This window comes from Schistocerca piceifrons, chromosome 5, assembly GCF_021461385.2.
Source record: "Schistocerca piceifrons isolate TAMUIC-IGC-003096 chromosome 5, iqSchPice1.1, whole genome shotgun sequence".
Lineage (NCBI taxonomy): Eukaryota > Metazoa > Arthropoda > Insecta > Orthoptera > Acrididae > Schistocerca > Schistocerca piceifrons.
The window spans coordinates 134,661,231-134,673,113 of record NC_060142.1 but is presented as its reverse complement, the minus strand read 5'-3'; positions in this window follow the sequence as shown (position 1 = coordinate 134,673,113).

The window sequence follows — 11,883 nt, the reverse complement described above, 5'->3', positions numbered from 1 at the left end:
GAGAATTACACTAGTCTATCAACCGATTTGAGTAATTGGTGGCACTCATTGCCTAGTTACTAAATATTTCTGTACTATGTATGGAGTATTACAGAATATTATTCATAAGTCATCTGATGACAGTAAATATTAGCACTCATTGGCCAGTTACAAACTATTTAAAAGTGATCATTCAAAGCAAGAGTTAATTAATGGCATACCATTTACATAATTCATCTAATTATAGTAATAATTGGCACTCTTTGGCCAGTTACAAACCATCAGAAGTCATCCTTCAAAACAGGAGTTAATGAGTGTAGCATCAAACTACTGGTATTAATATATAATAGCATGTAGGTGACATAATACAAAATTAAAATAAGAAACAGTGGCATTCATTGGCCAGTTACTAAACATATAGCAAGTATTGAATATTACAAAACATTTTTCATCAATCAAGTGACATATGACATATTTAAAATAATTATTGGCACTCATCGGCCAGTTACAAAGTATTCTTATATTTTTATAAAATCTTATTCAGTATTATTCAGAAGTTATCATTCAAAATGAGAGTTAATTATTGGCATAGTATTTACAGAGTATAACAAAAATATTATTTACAGAAATTATTGGCGTAGTATTTATGCATTATTACAAAACATCATTCAGTATTACTTAGAACTCATCATTCAAGTGACATAGGACATATTGAAAATGTAACACACTGTAACTATTACTCAAGGTCTGTGATTAGAAAACATCGTTCAGCATTACTCAGAACTGATCATTCCAGTGACATAAGACAAATTTAAAATGTAACACACTGTAGCTATTATTGAATGCCTATTTTTTTTTTTTGAGCTAGCAATGCATTGCGTTGAGATCAGTAATTAATTGCTGCGGTATGAAAATATTTGCTTTTGACTTGTTGCTGCAAATGAGGATAGGTAACATCATTTGTCATGAGTCAGCTGTAGCAAGGTTATGAAACAAGTAGAGTATATGTGATCACATTCATGAATGACACACACAAATGGGTAAAAAAAATGCAAGTATGACTAACTGCTTACAGCACATTAATTTCATGAATAGCTTCTCCTAGAAAAAAATACAAAATGGATTATTAAGCTGAAAGAAGAAACGCATATTATGATGAAAAGTAGTGAACTTCGAATTAACAGGTAATGAAATATGTACTCAATATATATGTACTCTAGCTGTCCTTTCCAAAACCTTCAGTCATTATACCATGCGACATAAGACATACTGTCAAAACAAACTCCAACAAATACCTAAATAACTACATAGCATTTCTTAACTAACAGTAAATATATAAACTTCATCATTATCCTCATCTCCAAAAAAAAACCTTAAAAGTGGTGCGTTTAGTGGCCATATAAAATTTATCAATATCATCACCTGTAAACAAAAACTTCATTATTCGTATCACCATAACTTCATTATTATCATCACCTGCAAAGAAAAACTTCATTATTCATATTACCATACTCTTCATCACTATTCATCATCATTCACTATCATCTGCAAAAAGACACTTCATTATTCATTATTCATATTACCATTTACTTCATACAACTATTCATAGTATAGAGTTCCTTATTTCTAGCATATTTCATCACTAAAACTAAGATGTGTAGTTCTGTTTGACAGCCTGCATCAATCGCCTCATATTCTGAAAGAAAAATAATTAGTTAAGACTGCTATCATACGATGTGTATAGTATATTTATGTTAATGTTTGTTAATTCTGATCCATTTACTCTTCGTGACGAGATATTGCATCTTCTTTCGTTCATTCCGAAAGTGAAATTCCCATTTCATAGTATTCCACTGTGGTTTGTTTCATTTATTTCATTTACACTTTATTGCTTTCTGAAAATGATGAACAATGATTAATGTCTTGCATTTAAATCATATACCCATTAAATAAAAACTGGTTTCTAGTGATATAATTAAGCATACAGCATAGCATGACGGAAAACGTAATACGTCAAAAATATAGACAGTGTCCAGGTGCAAAAATGTACACAGAGTATCATAATGTAGTAGCAGAAAAAAAAGTAAAATAGTCACGATGTTGAGATATCATAAGGCAAAAATGTCAAAGTCAACTGGTGTTTGTTATTCTTAAAGATTTCATAGTGCATACAAACAAACAGGAAAACTATCATACATACATGAAAAATGGAAAATATGCACGGTCTGATATATAACGACAAGAAATGACTTTTTTTGTGTTCAGCTTGTATGTTGTGTATAGAGGCGAGAGTTGAAGACTTTAATGGAGAAAGAATTTGATAAAATTAGTATGCCACTAGATATAAATGTATAATTGTTCATAAAATATGAAAGTTTATCTGGAAAATGTGCATGGTCTGATGTGTAACGACAAGAAAAGCGACCTGCTAACCTTACCTTGCCGGGCACTTGCCAAGAAAAAATATAATAATCATCAGTAAGCATTCATATAAATAATTGCATCATTGGTCATATAAAAATCAGGAAAAGGCATTGCAGTGTGATAAATCATAAAGTATGTTAATTCAATAAAGGCTTTAATACTGGAGACATGGTGATTGCCTTTACTTTTTCTGGTTCTCAGAGTTTCGACGTGTACTACATTGGGGTGACGAATGCTGCGAATTCTGTATGGACCTGCATACAGAAGCTCAAATTTACTACATCTATTCTTTCCTCTGTTAGATAAATAGCGTGTACGTACTAATATCTTCTGTCCAATGTGGAAGTCACGGCGTGTACAAACCTGTTTTTGCTGTCTTCTCCGGCGCTCTGCGGCACGTTTGATGTTGTTCAGCGCAATGTCAATTATTTCATGGTGTCGTAGTCGACGAGATGTAGGAAAGGATACTAATTCTTTAATTTTGTTAGGTGGTTCAACATTTTTCAGTATAACAGTCGGAGATAGCATAGTAGATTCATTTGGTATGGAATTAACTACATCCTGGAATGAGAGTATTTGTGTGTCCCAATCAATATGTTTTTTATGGCAATATATTCTACACAGTTTACCAATTTCTTTCATTAGTCGTTCACAAGGGTTCGAAGAAGCGTGATACTTGGATATATAGATCGGAGAAATGTTTCTAGCTCGTAGCATACGTGTCCATATAGCAGATCGAAACTGTGGTCCATTGTCGGAAATTACTTTCAATACATGCCCTACATGAAATAAAAAATGTTTTACTTACGTTTTCGAAACAGATTTAGCAGTAGCTTTGCGTAACGGAGTGAAGGTAACAAATTTTGAAGTGAGTTCAACAGCGACAAAGATGTAGCAAAAACCTCTATTAGTTCTGGGAATCGGACCAAAAATGTCTACAGCGGCCATGTGTCTCAATTTAACAGGTACAATGGAATGTAACGGAGGAATATGTGAAGTCGTGTCTAACTTAGCTTTCTGGCAATTTTACATGACGCTAAAACTCGTCGAATACGTTTCTCCATGTTGGTAAAATAACAGTTCTGTCTCAGTATTAGAAAACATTTTCTGGCTCCATAATGTGCGTAACTTAAATGAGTATACCGAATTAATTTGTTAACAAGCTCGTCAGGAATGCATAGTAACCAGTTGTTGCTGTCAGGGTGAGAGCGGCGAAGCAGAATATTATTGCGTACAGTGTAATGGTTTCTAATGGTAACATTATTCCTATCTTGCCAAAGATGTTTAATTTCTTTCCATACCTTGTCTTTACTCTGCTCTTGCGCTATGTCTCGTAACGACGACGAAATGAAATTTTCAAATGCAACTTGTTGAATATACATGACGCTGAAATTTGCTTTGCAGAAGTTGGTTGCGATGTCTTGCTGATTGTTGCTGAGAGAACGGGATAGTGCGTCTGCTACAATATTTTGTGTACCTGGAATGTGAACAATTGTAAAATTAAATTCCTGTAAATAAAGTTTCCATCTGATTAATCTGTCGTGTGTAAATTTAGCGGAAAGTAAAAACTGTATAGCTCTATGATCTGTGTAAACGGTAGTGTGTCTTCCATAAAGAAGATGCCTAAATCTCGTTCGTAAATGCCCATACAACACATAATGTTTCAATTTCTGTAAGAGAATAATTGCGTTCAGCAGGTGACAGAATGCGACTCGCAAAGGTGATGTTTTTAATTACTGTAGTACCATCTTCTTCAATTTCCTGAAAAATGTGTACGCCTAAGGCGGTGTTAGAACTGTCGGTAGCAACGGAAAAATTTCTAGTAAGATCTGGATGTGATAAAAGTGGTGCGTTCAACAAAGCTTCTTTCAGATTCACAAATTCAGAATGTGCTTGGCTATCCCAGGACCAAATAGTGTTTTTACCCGTCAATTGACATAATCTAGGGGTGTCTGAAGCAGAGTAATGAATAAATTTACGAAAAAAGTTAATTAAACCCAAAAAGTTGCGTAGTTGTTTCTTCGTCGTAGGAACAGTAATGTCACGTAACGCTTGAAGTTTTTCCGGGTCAGGCGCAATGCCTTCTGCTGAAATTAAATGTCCAAGAAATTTTATAGAAGTTTTGCCAAAGTGCGATTTTCTAAGATTAACTGTGAGTCCTTGTGCACGAAAATTTCGTAACAGTTGTTCAAGAATCAGACTGTGTTCGGACCAGTTAGCTTCTGCAATAAGAATGTTGTCTACATACGTTGTGATTCTGTCTTTAAGTTCTGTCGGAAGTATAGTATTCAAACCGAGAATAAATGCTGCTGAAGAAATAGTTAAACCGAACGGTAATTTACAAAATTGATAACAGTCACCAAAACAGAGAAAAGCCGTGTACTTTCTGCAGTTCGGATGGAGCAGAATTTTCCAAAATCCCGATTTCAAATCTAATGTGGAATAAATAGCAGTACCATGAAATTTCTGTAGAAGTTCTTCTAGTGTCTGTGGGCGATCTGTTTCATTAATAATAATGTCGTTGATGTGACGCGAATCAAGTACGAGACGAGGTGAACCATCCTTTTTCTTAACAATATGGAGTGGGTTTATGTACGGACTAACTGCCGGTTCAATAATTCCTTGGTCACGCATAGCTTGCAATTCTTTCTTAACTTGTTCTCTTTGAATATACGGAATGGGATAATGTTTGGCTTTAAATGTGTCGTGCTGTTTAACTTGATATTCATACATAAAACCGGACATAGTACCAGGGACGTTGTCAAAAACTGGAGCTTGCTGTAAAAGAATTTTGCGCAGTTGCGTGCGTTCGTCGTCTGTATTTGCACTGCTCTGTTTAACTTTATCTGAAATCATTTGCATAACGTCATAGCCGGCTTCGTCTGGAGTATTATAGTTGTGTACGTACATATCTGTGAACAATGTGGAATGACAGTCCATGTTACGTGATGCGGAAATGACCTCTATACAATTAATTGTTTGTTCTTCTGCAGATAAAGAGTGCTGAAATTCTAATGCCAGTTGTACATTTTCATCCTTTAACATTAAACAGGAATTTTGAAAGTCAATAAATGCGTCGTGTTGTACCAGAACATTCGTACCTAAAATAACGTCTGTTGTCAATAAGGGAACAATCCTAAAATTTGAGTGAAATGTATGACCTGCAATACAAAATGATAAATGTGTCTGTAATTTTACATCTACTCCTTTACCAGATACTGCTCCTTTTACTTTAGTTTTGACTAATGGTAACGTAGGATAGGTATTCTCTTGTTACATTCGTTGAAAGTTTCCTCATTTGTAACTGACATAGGTGATCCAGAATCGATTACTGGTGAAAATTTGGATGATCCAATCTTTACTTCAATGACAGGGTGTGAAACGGTTTTTTGAATAACTGGTCTTTCCTGCAAAAGAGTGTCTCGGATGTCGTCAAAAGTAATAACATTTTCGTGAACAAGATTCTGCGTGTCACAAGTATTGCTTGCGTTGCTGGAAGATGCAACCTGTACTGTATCAAGCAAATTCTATCTGACGTGCTATTATTTTCGGGAGGATGCTGTGGCATTTCCACTATTTGAACTGTTCTGATACTTCGTCCTGACGTATTACGTTCGGGATGACATCTACTGTCTGGTTCATTCATGATAATCTGTTGTTGCGGATGATTTTGCTGCGGGTAAGACCGACTATTATTAAACGTACGCTGAAAATTGTGCTCATTACTTTTACGTCTGTCATGATAGTCATTCCTATACGGTGCATTCCGATATGAGTTGAAATGGTGTGTTTTCTGTACGTACTGATTTCCTTGTTGCTGTGTGTTGCTGTTTGGTGGAGCCGACGCTATACGTGCACGCGGCGGAACATTAAAGCCTGGTTGACCTTGTATATTACATTGTTGGTTAGGTATGCTAACCGGCTGGCTTTCATGCTGTTGCGGTGAAAAGCGTCTATTGTTACCAAAATGTGGTTCCTGTTGCTGATAATTTTGACGATACTGATAATTAAAATTTTGTCTGTTATTAAAGTTCTGGTGGTTGTCGTTCCTGAAGCGTCTATTAGCTTTGCAATTGAAATAGCGTGGCTGATCGTAATTGCTGTATCCTTGTTGACCTTGGTTATTATGTGAAAAATTTTTGTTTATAAAGGAATAATCTGATTGCTGAACTTCCAAAAGCTGTAACAGAGCTCTGAATGCCGAAATATTTTCTTTCTGCTGACCTGTTAAAAGTGATACTCTTAATGATCGTGGTAATTTAGAAATACACAATTGGATAAGTGCAGATTCACTGTATGGCTCACTTAAGTACTGGTTTTGTTGGACCATGTGTTCAAAAAATTGCGTGACAGTGGAAAAATTTGAGTTCTCATAATTTGGTAAACTAATTAATTGATCCTTGATTCCGCACTGTGTCGTCTTCGACCAATACGCTGATAGAAAAGCATTCTGAAATTCTTCCACCGAATAGCTTTGTCTCGCGATCGGTCTCATACGAGTTGCCGGTTCGCCTTCCAAAAAACTGCAAATAAATTCAAGTTTGTGTGTTACAGGCCAAGTCGGTGGACAAGCAAAGCTAAATTGTTGTATCCAATCCAAGGGGTGAATCTGTGTTCTGTCATTTTTAAATACTTTAAATTTTCTCACTGATAGAAAGTGCTTGTAATCAAAATTATCGTCTCTGTATGTCTTAGCAGGTTCAGGATTGCATGAGAATCTGTTTGACTGTGTCTCTTCGGATTCTAAGTCGTGTGGTCTCTGTAAATTACCTAAATGATACTGGCTATGTGAGTCTGACAAATGTTCGCAAAGTGGGGTATGCTGTGATGTGTTAAAGGCTGAAACATTTTTCATCTCTGTTACTTCTTGTTGTAAAGTTGACAATTTTCTACGTTAATGTATTATTGGACGAACCTATCTCACTGATTGTCTGCTGTAAATTTTGGAATTCGGGTGTTTGATTAAACGAAACTGGTGACGTATCGTCTGATTTGGTGTCATTATTACCTTCGATAACATCAATACGACTGGCCAATTCATCATATTTTTCAGTCAGTATTTTTACCTGATCATTGTTTTTAGTATCGCAAGCATTAATTTGTTCTTGTATTTTACGTGTGGTTTTGTTTAACTTCTTAACGTCTGCTTTGATGGCATCGGGATCCTGTATTAGTTCTAATTGTTCAAGTCTGTCGGTCACTGTCTGAAAGTCTACTATGTGTGGGTCTGTTTTTGTTTTAAGATCAGACATTTCATCATGTAATTCGGTGTTCAACTGTTTAATAGTATTAATTTCGCCTGATACTGTAGCAATATTGTTGTCTGTGTATGTTTTTGCTTTCGTAAACAATTTACGCTTATCTTCCTGTCTCTGTGCAGTAATTGTTTCCATGACTTGTCGCTTTACTTTATTCTGTTCCTGTATAAATTTACGGTAACGCGTTTCACTGTTTTGTAGGTGGTGATTAAAACGTTCGTCGATTTGGCTGTTCTGTTGGTCAAATTTCGCGTCTAGTTTCGCATCCAGTGTGCGTGAAAGTTCTGCTGACATTAATTTAAACTCGTCGCGTAACTGTGTTGCGTTTTCAGAGCATTGTTTAGCGACTGCACTAATTTCGTTAGTGGCTGCATGTGTGTTACTTAATTCTTGAGCCACAGATCTAATTTGTTCACTATTGTTCCTAGCACAAGCCTTAATTTCTTCGCGTAATTGTTCTTTAGTATCATGACACTGCACGGCAACGGCTGTAATCTGTTCACTAAGCTGTTTAAAATTGTTCTCTTGTTTTTCATTAAGTTGTTTGTTCGATTCGTTTAGATTGTCGTGTTTTTCATTCAACTGTTTAAAATTTTCATTAAGTTGTTTGAAGTTGTTGTCTTGTCTTTCATTCTGTTGTTTGGAATTTTCATTAAGTTGTAGTAATAATGCCATAACTTGATCCATGCCAATATTACCTACTCTATTCTCTGTGCTGTTTAATGGCGTACTTGCAATTGTCACGTTTTGTGTAACCATTTGGTCATTCTCAGATTCTTGAAAAGGTTCGCCAATTGGATGTGCACTGTTGGTCGCAAAATCGGAATCAAATAAATTTGACGTATTTTGAGTACATTGTTCACCTTCGTTAGAAACAATTATCTGTTCGTTACGTAAATTTTGCAAATTAGGCGTGTCAAACTGGACAGCGTTCATTGTAACGGAACGTGCCTCGTCATCAATTGTTACATTTACTCTGGACATAATTGAATTTGTTTGCTCATCATTAGGATGAAAATCATTAGTAGTGATCCGTAGGCAGTGATTATTTGTAATTAGGGGATTATCACTATTACACTGAGCGTCGCAAATATTATCGGTCAAACTATTCGAGTCGGCTATTTCACTCATTGTACATCGCGATGTACTGTTAACAGTTTTTCGCGGCATTTTCACTAATCAAAATTAAGCACAAAATGAAACTAAGTCAAAGCAAAAATGGAACAATTACAATTACAACAAAGAGCAATAAATTGCCGATGATCTGTGAAAGAAAGAGTGACTAATTAGTAAATGCGTTGCGCCAGATGCAAACTACATTTAAGTAAATAAGAGCAGATATATGACTACTTCTCAGAGATTCATAAAGAAAATACGATCCTGGCCGGTTGTCGCCAAGTGAACCTCCCAACAAAAAATATAATTAAATATTATTCGGTTAATGATACTAATTTTAATGTAACCTCAGAACAAAACTGGTTCCCATTTAATGTACCCACAAAATTCTTTTCTCATTTAAAATAAGCTCGAAACAGAAAAATTCCTAAACCTCGTAATAAAAAATAAATTCAGTAACCTGGTAAAATTTGGACGACAGCAGTGCTGCGTCATGGCCCTGTAATATCATTCTGAATAAAAAAGCAAAAATTCTTACCTCAATAAAAACGGCGAATATATCTGCTCTTACCTAAATTTTTTTTGGCACAGCTCTGTGCAATCCTGGCCTATACATTTATTATTTATGAAAGGAAGCAAATGGTTTTTCTTTTGCAACAATAGGAATGATCATGCATTGAAAAAAAATATTAAATTCTTTGAACTGAAATGAATGCTTGTTATTATTAGGACATTTTTAAAAAATATACATGGGAGTTTACATAATATTACTAGATACGCGCGAGGCTGCTTTTTTTTTAACTTATACAATAATACTCAGGCTCCGGCATCGCTGCACCGCGACCGGCCCAGCCAGCATGATACACCAGACCAGACCAGAGCAGACACACACACTGGCAACAACTTACTGCTACTGCTACACAGTTCGTACAGTCAACACTGCTCTCTGGTCAGCGATTCTCTTATACGTTGCATATCGCAGGCAGCGCACGAGCAATACATCTGTATTACATCTGCTCGGACCTCTTACATAAAATTACATCTGTATTACATCTGCTCGGACCTCTTACACCCTTTGTTCCCATGTATTATTTTTTGTCTTTAGTGTCTTCTCGCAACATGAAGGGAGAGAACTGAACTTAGGCACAGTCGTTAGTGATATAAGGGTGCTAACTCGTCAGCCTTCATATTTAATCATCCAACAGAAGGACTAAACTTATAAGTTCAGTCTTTGCTAACCTCTCTGCTGAGCTAAGCGGTGATGAATTTCTTGTTGTAAGAAATATAATATAGTATAAATATAAAAAAATCCGAAAGTAGGAAATAATCTCCACCGATACCGGGATAAACTGAATGACTGAAAGTCAAGGGATCAATTGTTCCCGTTGAGGATGCGCCATTTACGAAGCTCGAATCTTGCGGCTAGAGTGGCGCAGAGTGTAGACATTGTATCCAAACAGTCTTTTAGTCAATATAACAACACGTTGGGAGCTATGGACCATAGGATACATTGCATAATATCGGAAACTGCTTAAGAGTTCCGAGGGCAACAGTGCCAAGGATGGATCTCCAACATCTCAGAGCCAATATTCCCAAAGGTTTTGACTATTGAACGTCACATCGTCTCTGTAGAGCTTGCCGGAGCGATAGATGATCTACTGTGATCTCGTCGCTTGGAACGTGGCGTGTCAGGAACCTGTTTCTACAGGACGCTACGCAGAAAACACATAACAGGCTAGAGGAGCCGACTACTGACTGGGGTCCAACGGTAATTCTCTCAGTGTGTGACAATAAGATCCATGTGGGAGGACCGTGTAATTATTTAGTAGCGCTCCTTTGAATCCTTCCTGTTGGCTCTGCTATGTGGATGACACATTTGTTATTTGGCCATAGAGTCAATTTCGTAAATGGTATTCACCCCAAAATCAACTTTACCTTGGAGGTTGGGAGTAGGGTCGGTCTCCCTTCCCAAATGTGTTAATACGTAGAAAATCTGACAACACTCTAGAACACAGGGTGTGTAGAAAGCCTACTAACATAAATAACTCTTTGGATGCCTCTTCGCACCATCACTCAACCTGGAAGCGAACTATGCTCAACACTGTTTTCACGTGCCTTCTGTATCAGCAATGACAAATGTTCGTAATCACAGTTAGATTTTTTAAAGAGGCAATTGAAGGCCAATGACTCTGATAGCTGCGCTATAGACAGGGCTATTAATCTAAATATAAATTATGATAATAGAAACGACAAGGAACCGCCTTCTCAGTCTCTTACGTTACCGTTTGTTTCTGGGGTAACTAACCACATGGGCAACATTCTAAGGAAAAGTGGTATTCAGAGCATTTTATTTAGTGACAACAAAGTGAAAGACTTTTTGCGACGGAAAACTGATGCAGGACGAAATAGGAATGTCTATTAAAGAACGTATTAAGGAATACAAAATCCACATGCGGCTGAAACGAAGTACGAGGTCTACAGTAGTGGAACGTCGCTAGAACTTTGGCTGTGTCGTCAGTTACAATAAAGTACATGTGCTGGCTAAGGAAACCAACAGTAATTGAGGAAAAGTCCGAGAAACGATAGAAATTTCTAAGAATACATGCAACTTTAACAGAGAGGACGACTGTAGCTCTCGGCATCGTGGCTTTCCGCCATCAAGTGAACACGCGGCCGCGGCGTGCGAGCAATAAAAACAACTCCCTGGTTGCCACCTCTGCGGACAATAATACACACATAAAAAAAATTTTGAACCACCCCGGTTTCCGAACTCCTGAAGATGGAGGTTGACTGTGGATATTGTATCACAGACACAGTCTCTTCGACTGTTCAGAGATGTCACTAAACCCGCCCAAACATGTAACAAAACCATGCATGTTCAGTGCCTATTAGAGGGAGGGGTCTGACAGCCGATCAGTTGCAGTCATTCCACCATGAATGAGATACACGACTCGTGTTGTCTCTAGTTCAACCAAGCCTATACGGTCAATACTGCGGTTCGATCGAGTCCGCATTGTTACTTTGTGCCAGGAAGGGCTCTCAACGAGGGAGGTGTGCAGTCGTCTCGGAGTGAACCAAAGCGATGTTGTTCCGACGTGGAGGAGAT